Source organism: Hibiscus syriacus, unplaced genomic scaffold (assembly GCF_006381635.1).
Source record: "Hibiscus syriacus cultivar Baekdansim isolate YM2019G1 unplaced genomic scaffold, ASM638163v2 tig00111220_pilon, whole genome shotgun sequence".
In the NCBI taxonomy this organism is placed as follows: Eukaryota; Viridiplantae; Streptophyta; class Magnoliopsida; order Malvales; family Malvaceae; genus Hibiscus; species Hibiscus syriacus.
Window position 1 is genome coordinate 1,039,041 of NW_024063024.1, and position 9,094 is coordinate 1,048,134.

General features: G+C 31.6%; 1 pseudogene; it reads left to right on the top strand.

The window, feature by feature from the left end:
* Window positions 1–5,113: 5,113 nt before the first annotated feature.
* LOC120156503 lies at window positions 5,114–8,227 on the top strand (annotated as a pseudogene).
* The last annotated feature ends 867 nt before the right edge of the window (window positions 8,228–9,094 follow it).

Genomic DNA, 9,094 nt, shown 5'->3' on the forward strand with positions numbered 1-9,094 from the left:
AACTTTCTTTATGAAAAATCATAAATGCACGAAGAAAAATAAGTGGCGGAGTTGGCGGGAGACGATATATTCAAGCGTTTGTTTATTTATTTTGTGCGTTCCGTTCTTTTCTCGGAAATTCATTGGCGCCAAAATATATATTTTTTAATTGCAATTTATTTCTTCTTCTTCTTTTCGGATTTTACTGATTTCTCTAGGATTTTCCCCTTTTTTGGTCCTCCGGATATTCATTAATTATGCAGAGAGGGGAGGCCTTGGCTATAATTAATGCAAACATATTACATACAATTTACAATAATATTTGGAAGGAAAAAGAGAGAAACAGAGATGGAGATGAATTATTTAGAAAATAGGTTAAAATTAATTATTTTCGATAAAATAAATTTTGGATGGATATGATTGTCGTTTGTTGGAGTGATCTATCAATATCTCTCTATATTAATCAAATTATTAAGTTTTTAAGGTAATTTACAATTTAAAGAGAATTTCTTTTTTTTCTAATTGAGTTTCTGTAACACCCTCAACCCGTACCTGACCCAGATACGAGTTCGAGATGTCACATTGACTTTTTAAAACAATATTCTTACGAATTCATATAATATTTGGACTTATATTAATAAAAATATAATAATATACTATTAAATTATGTTTCATTATAATAAATTTAAAGAAAACGTTTTTATGAATAGTACTACATTGTACGAATAATACTGTGAACAATAATAAACAATATCATGAATAGTACCGATACTAACAATAATATAGTACCGATGTTTTGCTATAGTAATTTCGAACAAACATATATAAACTCATAAAAACTTAAATTTTCATCACTATAAAGTTATCATTTACATATATATGTTTAAAACATTACAAAACTCAATCATATGATTTTACAAAACCGATTAGAATATATTGGATTCAAACCTTTATTTACATGCCAATCACAATCAGTATTACAAAATACAAACTATTCATTTCTTTTCTGATCTGATATTTGGAAAGGAGAAACTGACATGTCTTGCATAACTTTTATCAATCTTCCTCTTCTCGGAACCTACATGTGAAACAATCACACGCTAAGCGTTGACTTAGCGTGGCATATAAAACATATAATAAAAATCATAGAACATTTCACATAACAGAATGCATACATGTACATATATCATCATTATCAACATCATTATCATTAACCCATTTATGTGTATCATATAACTCATATATAATTTCACAAAGAAACACATATAACATCATATAATTCATATATAATTTCACAAAGAAACACATATAACATCATATAATCCCTGTGAAACATTTCATATCATCGAAAGCATATACATAACATATACTGTATTTGTTATTATCTCTTTATTAGCTCATGTACACATGTCAGTCATTGTAAACAATAATAACAGTATATCATATAATAATGGAAACACTTTTGATATCTTTTATAGGCCCATGTACATTATTGAGAACTCAAGGTATGCGAGTACACTGAGGTTGTGCACACATATGATGTCACCACAGCTCGTATAAATGTTCCGAATGACCTATCCATATGTTCTTAAGAACATAGGTAAATTGTCCATATGTCCCGAATAACATAGGTAAACTGTCCATATGTCCCGAAGAACATAGGTAAACTGTCCATATGTCCCGAAGAACATAGGTAATCCTTTACTCTTGGCATGCCAACTATACCACTAGTTCTCATATCACATAACATGGGCATTATCATTTATACCAGTTCACATCACTTGTATAATTCTTATATGATCTCATAGATCATTGTATAACATTCTTGTATGATCTCATAGATCCCTTTTTAGATAACCCATATCACATAAGTTCATATCATATCATATCATATATATCACATATTCCTATAATTACTTATGTAAATACCACATAACTTGTCTTATAATTTCATATATTCATGTAGTTCAGTATCATATATTGCATATACATGTAAATCATGTCACATATACTAACATATACCCATAACTTCATATCACATAACATGTAATGCAAGCAAAATGTATTAATACATACATGTAATCACACAACTTATATCATTTCACACTTAATCACATGGGTCATTTCTCATATCATATATCACATGGTTCATGTAACATTTTCATGTACTCACTTAGATCATTGTCTTATAACACATATCCCATAATCACACAAATCATCACATCGATCATCAATCAAATAATATTTTAGGAGTTACTTCTTACCATAGTAAATCCATAATTGGCTCATCGCAAGCCAATGTTTATTCAATACATAAGTACAAATTAAATTGCACTCACCTATATCTCCTTGTCTTTCCCTTGATCAATCCTACTTGTCAATTGTTCCGGAACTCGTTTAGGCTCTGTATCTACATAAATATAATTTTCAAGATGATTATCAGATGCCTAAACCTTGTAATTTGATACTAATAACTTAAACGAATTTAATGAAACAATATTCAATTTTTCCTTTAGGGGTATTGATACACTCCTTAAGGTATCGATACCCTTATTGCATTATGTGATTTTTCTTTCAAGAGGGTATCGATACACATACATAGGGTACCGATACACTCTGCCCAAAACATGCTTTTTCACTCGAAAAATCATCAACTCTTCTTTGAATTTCCTCATACAAGGCTCCTTTCATACCACCAAACTCAACTACAACCATTTTAACTAGCTTCTATCATTCCCAAACCTTATTTTCTCCCATATTTCATGTAATATCCCAAAATCAGGATGAGTGACTAAAATGGAATTTTTGTAACTTTGAAGTATGATTTCAAAAGATTGTAAATACAGGGACTTATTTGTAAATATTTTTAAGGGATTGTTGGTAATTATTAAATGAAGTAAAGGGTAAAATGGTTATTTGACAAGGAAGATTTTTATTTTCCCTTATAATATAAGGAAACCACGTGGGAAGAGATAAAAGGTTCCAGAGTTCTATTATCTTCTCTTCTTCCTTCTTCATACGTAAAGGCTTGAAAAAAAAGGCGAGTCTTCTATTTAGATAATTTCTGGTTAAATTTAAGGTTGGGTTATGATCATTAGATGATAACTAAGCTTAAGGAAAGCTTAAGTTATCTTAAAATCAAAAGATAAAGGAGTTAGTGAAGATGAAAGATTTGGAGTTCTTGAGTGAAATATTGAAATAGAGTTTATAATAAGAATTGAAAGTTGAATTTGACTTGCTATCAATAAGAATAAGAGATTTATGAAGTTAGAAAGGATTAATAACAAAGTTGAAAGTTTAGTAAGATTCTTAAATTTTAAGAATCATTATGAGATATGGAAGATAAAGATGGTTTATATGGATCAATGTGTGATTATGTAGATATCGAACATGAACAAGTTCCGAAATGATTATCAAGTTAAGATTCAATCGAAAGAGAGGAAATCATAAATGGATTGGAACGTAGTGAGGCCAAGGTGAGTGCAGTTTATTTTTATAAGATTATATGGAAATTGGACTTGTGATAAGTCTATTTCCTATAGTAATAGCTCATTAAGTCTTGATCATAAGTATGTTAATAACATGAAGTGTATGTATGTTTGATTATATGAATTGATATGTTTTGTATGTGCTATGTGGTTTGCGTAAAAACACTATTAAGTGTTAATGAGAGAATATAAAATAAGTTATGAAATTATAGGAATATAGAAGATAAGTTAAGTGATATATGGAAATGGAAATAGATGTCTATGAAGAGTTATAGGAGAACAGATATGCTTAATAGAAACATGAGTTAGACAAGTACATAGTGGTATGATCCATTATGAGAATTAGTATAATAAAGCTTTTTGATTTAATGAGAGTTAAGGGAACTAAATAAGATTGAATTATAGAATGAAATGGGAATAGTATATCAATTATGAAACTTGAATATAAAAAGGATAATATGAATATATAAAATAAGTTATATGCTAAATATTTATGGAGCTATATTAAAAGGTTATAAGGAATATATGAAATTGAATTAAGTAAATAGATTAAATTAATATATAAATAAAATACTATTAAACGATATATGTTTAGAAATACGACATAGTTTAAGTAATCTAAGGGAATACAAAGAAATGAAGCATAAGGTAGATGATATGACATAAGTTATTATATACATATATGATATATGTTATCAAGTAATATGAAAGGATTCGGAAAATTGATATAAGCTATGTGCACTACAATAAGTTTAGCATATAGCGGCGTTATTAGCAGCGTTTACTACGCAAACGCGAGTAAAATTTTGCATATAGTGGCGTTTTTTTTAAAAAACGCCAGTAAATGTAAACATTAGCGGCGTAAACGTTGCTATAGAAAGATAAAATGTGGTGTTTTTCCAATAAATGCCACTATATTTACGTACTTTAGTGGCGTTTTTATACAAACGTAGCTATAGAATCGTATTTTAGTGGCGTTTTTATACAAATGTCGCTATAGAATCGTACTTTAGTGGCGTTTTTATACAATTGCCGCTATAGACTAGTATTTTAGTGGCGTTTCTATACAAACGCCGCTATAGACTCATACTTTAGTGGCGTTTTGAATACAAACGCCGCTATAAACTCATACTTTAGTGGCGTTTTGAATAAAAACGCCTCTAAAGACTCGTACTTTAGTAGCATTTTTATATAAACGTCGCTATAGACTTGTACTTTAGTGGCGTTTTTATATAAACGTCGCTATAGACTCGTACTTTAGTGGCGTTTTGAATGCAAACGCCGCTATATACTCGTACTTTAGTGGTGTTTTGAATATAAACGCCGCTAATGACTCGTACTTAGTGGCATTTGTATTTACAAACGCCATAATTTTACAGTTTCTAAGTCCCACGCCCCTTTAACACTTTTCCATTTTTTTTCTCGCACCTATTTTTCATTCCCGTCATTCTCTAATTCAAAACTCTAATTCAATACGCCTTTTCTCATTCTCTTCCCCGATTTACTGGTCCTCTCGTGGCTCCAACTATTCTTCTCGCTTCTCAATCTCTGATTTTATCTCTGGAAATGAGGTGGTGGTTGCAACTAACGCTGGTGATTGGATCAATAGACCACTAGTGGAGCAGTCTCAACAGTGGTGTGATGAAATGAGGTATTTGGCATGCAAGAGAAGCGTAGACCTAAGGGCTGCTGCGAGTGATGCTGCTACTACCCAAGCTTTGCATTTCCAACCGACAAAAAGAAAAGAATAATCGAATTTTGGCCTGTTTGGTTCCTGAGAAATTCAATTTCTTTCTTTCTGTTCTTTTTTCCTAGGAAAAGCAACAAGGGATAGCCAATTTAAGTTTTTCTGGGTTTTAGGATTTCGGAAGGCAGTGGTAGTGAGTAAACTGGTAATCCAGCTAACACGCTGTTATTCAAGCTGTCATGGAAGGGTTTTGGCAGTGCACGATAAATGTTCACTAAAATGTCGGAGCCAAGGGGGATCGTTTTACGATGAACGTAAGAGTAGAAGTTTCACCAGCATCCTGAAGGGATTTTCCGTTAGCTTTACCTACTAAAGATGGTTTTTTCATCGAACAAAAATTACCCAGATTTAAAGTTTTAGAATCTTGGAGTTTCTTAAATTCACCAAGCCTTACCCTTGAGTGAAAGCCAACATAACCATACTCATCCTCTATGAATTGAACCGCATCCGCACCACAAATTGAAAGCTTGAACCCCACATTGCTGCTGAAGCATCCTTGACTTATTAAACCATTGAACTTGAGAGCATTCTCTTCTATTCCCTCTTGTGAATACTCCAACCAGTCTCGTGGTGACCTTCCTCTCTTCTTCTCTGAAACTCTTCCTTCTTCCAAGGTAATATCTTCTCTTTATCGACATATTTATATCTTAACCACAAGTTATAATCTTTTATCCAATTGTTTACAAATTTATAAAAGCAGGGAGGTGTCATTCGCATTCAGGGAGATGAATTCTGGTATATGACTAAAGTTTTAAAATTAAAAACTAACGACATGTATTGTTATTATCATCAGACAATTCCATTTTTCATCCAAATTTGTAACTGTATTTTATTACTGAAATTATAGAAACTCTGGGTTTTGTTTCATTTTGTTTAATGTTTATTTGTTTAATGATGTTGTATAATTATGAATATTAGTGCTCTTCAATGGGAGAGGAGGTCTAGTAGAAGGGTTCATACAAAACATTGAACGTACGACGATTAATTTTGTTTCATTGGAAGATCTAAAGCTTGTTCTTCCACATACCCCACAATGGCATATATTTTCTGCTTTTGGTAAGTTTTTGAGTTAAAAGAAAATAATTGCAGCTGCCAAATTTGTTTCATTTTCTAAATCATGTTTCTATTTAGGTTCACTCAAGGGTGGTCGAGCTGACTGGCTTGTTGAGAAGTGTATTATATGTCATTATGTCTTATGAAACTACAAATATTTCTAACTATATATATGTATGTATATCTTTTTATTTTGTTTATGTTACTTTTGTTACTATAATGTTTTGTTTTCAACTTTCTAGGAACTGGGAGCTAGTAGTGTAACACCTTTGCTCACTAAACGTTCTTATACCATCTCTGACAATCGGGTGGAGAGATTGCAACGTGTCATTTTAGCTGCACTCGATTTTACTTATGTTTATGACATTTTCTGTTAATTTTACATTTTAAATTTGCTTCGTTAGATGTCTAGTTGGGATATAATATATCATGGTGTTATGTGTTTTTCTTGGCTTTCAGTCGATATTAGTTTCTTTTTTGGTTTTCCTGTTTGTTCTAACCATTCAATTAATATTCTTGTGAATGATGATGTTCTCTACCTTATATGAATTGTGGTTTCTTCTTTTAGGCCAACGGTTGTATGAAATGAAATTGAATCATCCCATGAAGATTAATAAGCTTATACCTCTTGTGAGTTATTATTCCATTTTAATATATAAGTGGCTATCAAATTTTATAGTTACTTGCTCTCTAAGGTTATATTTCATCTGATGCTGGTATGCAGATTTTCAACATATAATATTATTAGGAAGCACCACAATGTCACGAGGAATTACTGATTTTAGTTATATTTTCTTCTAGTTATCCACTTGCAGTTCCTTAAAAATAGTTCTTTTAGTATATATGTTTTACATTGTTGTTTTCAGTAAGTGTAATGTGTTTTACCTTCCTCGTATTTATTTCACTCAAAACTTGTTTTCTCCCATTCTTTTGCTTAATAGGTTACCAAGTCAAAGCAGTCTTTCATAGCCATTGTAGAAGCTACTCCACTTGTTAGTGCATTGACTTCAACAAGTAAAGAACCTAATGGGCTCTTACTATATGGTTCGACTCTCAACAAACCACAAATTCCTAGTACTCATACAGGTAGTTCATTTTTTTGTCTCACATTGGTGCCTGCAAGTTCTATTTCATCTCAGCGACCTTTGTGTCTAATTAGTATCTTGCAGATACAACTGTTGTACAAGGATATCAAATTTCCCTTTGTTAATGTGGATGAATGCGTCAAATTATTGCCTACTGTCTGGTTGAGGTAAAAGAGGAAGAGTACTTGGTTCTTTTTTACAGAGTTGTGAACTAAATTGGTATTTTCATTTCTCATCCGTTCCTTGCTTATCAAGAATATTTATATATTCATTCTAGAGTTAATGTTCATTTCTCTTTTTTTTCACTATCATAGAAAGAGAATGAATGCAGTACATTTCATTTAAACTTGACTATATTATTTGTGATAATTGGTTAGTTTTATACTTCATTATAAATTATTGTTTTGTCTTATTGAATCTGTCATATTTCAGTTGGTACATTGAATCTTTTTGTTAATAACTCAGTGGTTTTGTTTTAGTTTTGGAAAATTGAGTTGTGTTTCACAAACTGTATTATTTTCACTTGTTTTGTTTATCGTATTATATACAGTGTCGTACTAACCAGAGTTACAATGTTATAGGTTGTCCTTTCCCCAACAGTTCTTGATGTAAGTGCAGCAAATGCACATCAGACTGTTGCTCAACCTGCATATTGTAATAGTAACTTGTTCTCTGGGGTTGTTCTTGCAAATGGGTGGGAGCCGGATGATTCTACAAACGTAGAAAGTTATAACGGTTGGGGTCCTGCTGATGCACCGAAACATTCAGAGTTAGGCAACACAGGATGGATTGATGAACTAACCAGAAAAGACTACAATGGTTGGGGTGTGCAAGATTTTTGGCCTACATGGGTGAACAATATTTTTTTTAATTGAAAGTGAAAGAACATAGATTAAATTCTAGAGAATAATGTCAAACTACATTACATTTAATTGTAATGTTTATAAATTTTAATTTATTTTGTTGTTAAGTATTTTTCCGCATAATGTGTCTTAATTAAAATTTATGGTTGTTGTTAATTAGATGAAGCTACATGATATTAAATTTAGGTGATGTAGAGCATAAATGAAATATGCAAAATCAATTAATATATGCTAAAAAAATGTAATTAGCGGCGTTTGTATCAAAAAATGACGCTATAGATCTAACCTTCTACGACGTTTGTTCCTAAAACGCCGCTATAGATCTAACCTTTTACAGCGTTTGTTCCAATAAACGCCACTATAGATCTGACTTTTTGCGGCGTTTGTTCCAAAAACGCCGCTATACATCTCAACCTTGTGCGGGGTTTTGGAACAAACACCGCTATAGATATCTACCTTTTACGGCATTTTTTATTCTCAAACGCCGCTAACTTTAGCGGTATTTTTTTTCTCAAACGCTGCTAACTTTAGCGACACTTCTTGCGGCGTTTTTCCAATCGCCACAAGCGCTTTTAGCGGCGCTTAAAAACGCCGCTATAGGTAAAAAAACACCGCAAATGTACAATTTTGTTGTAGTGGTGGAAGTGTTCTAGGTGTTTCTATGTGTTATATGAAGTATATATGATTATATGTGAACAAGATATGATATGTAGGTTTATATGAACATATAAGAAATGATCTAAGCTATATGATATGATCTATGTGATTCTATGCACTTTGGATATATTTTATATGACTTGGATCTATGTGACTACGTGAGAAAGAATATAAGCTATGTGACATGTAAATGTGAATTATATGAAAATGTTCTACACGTAA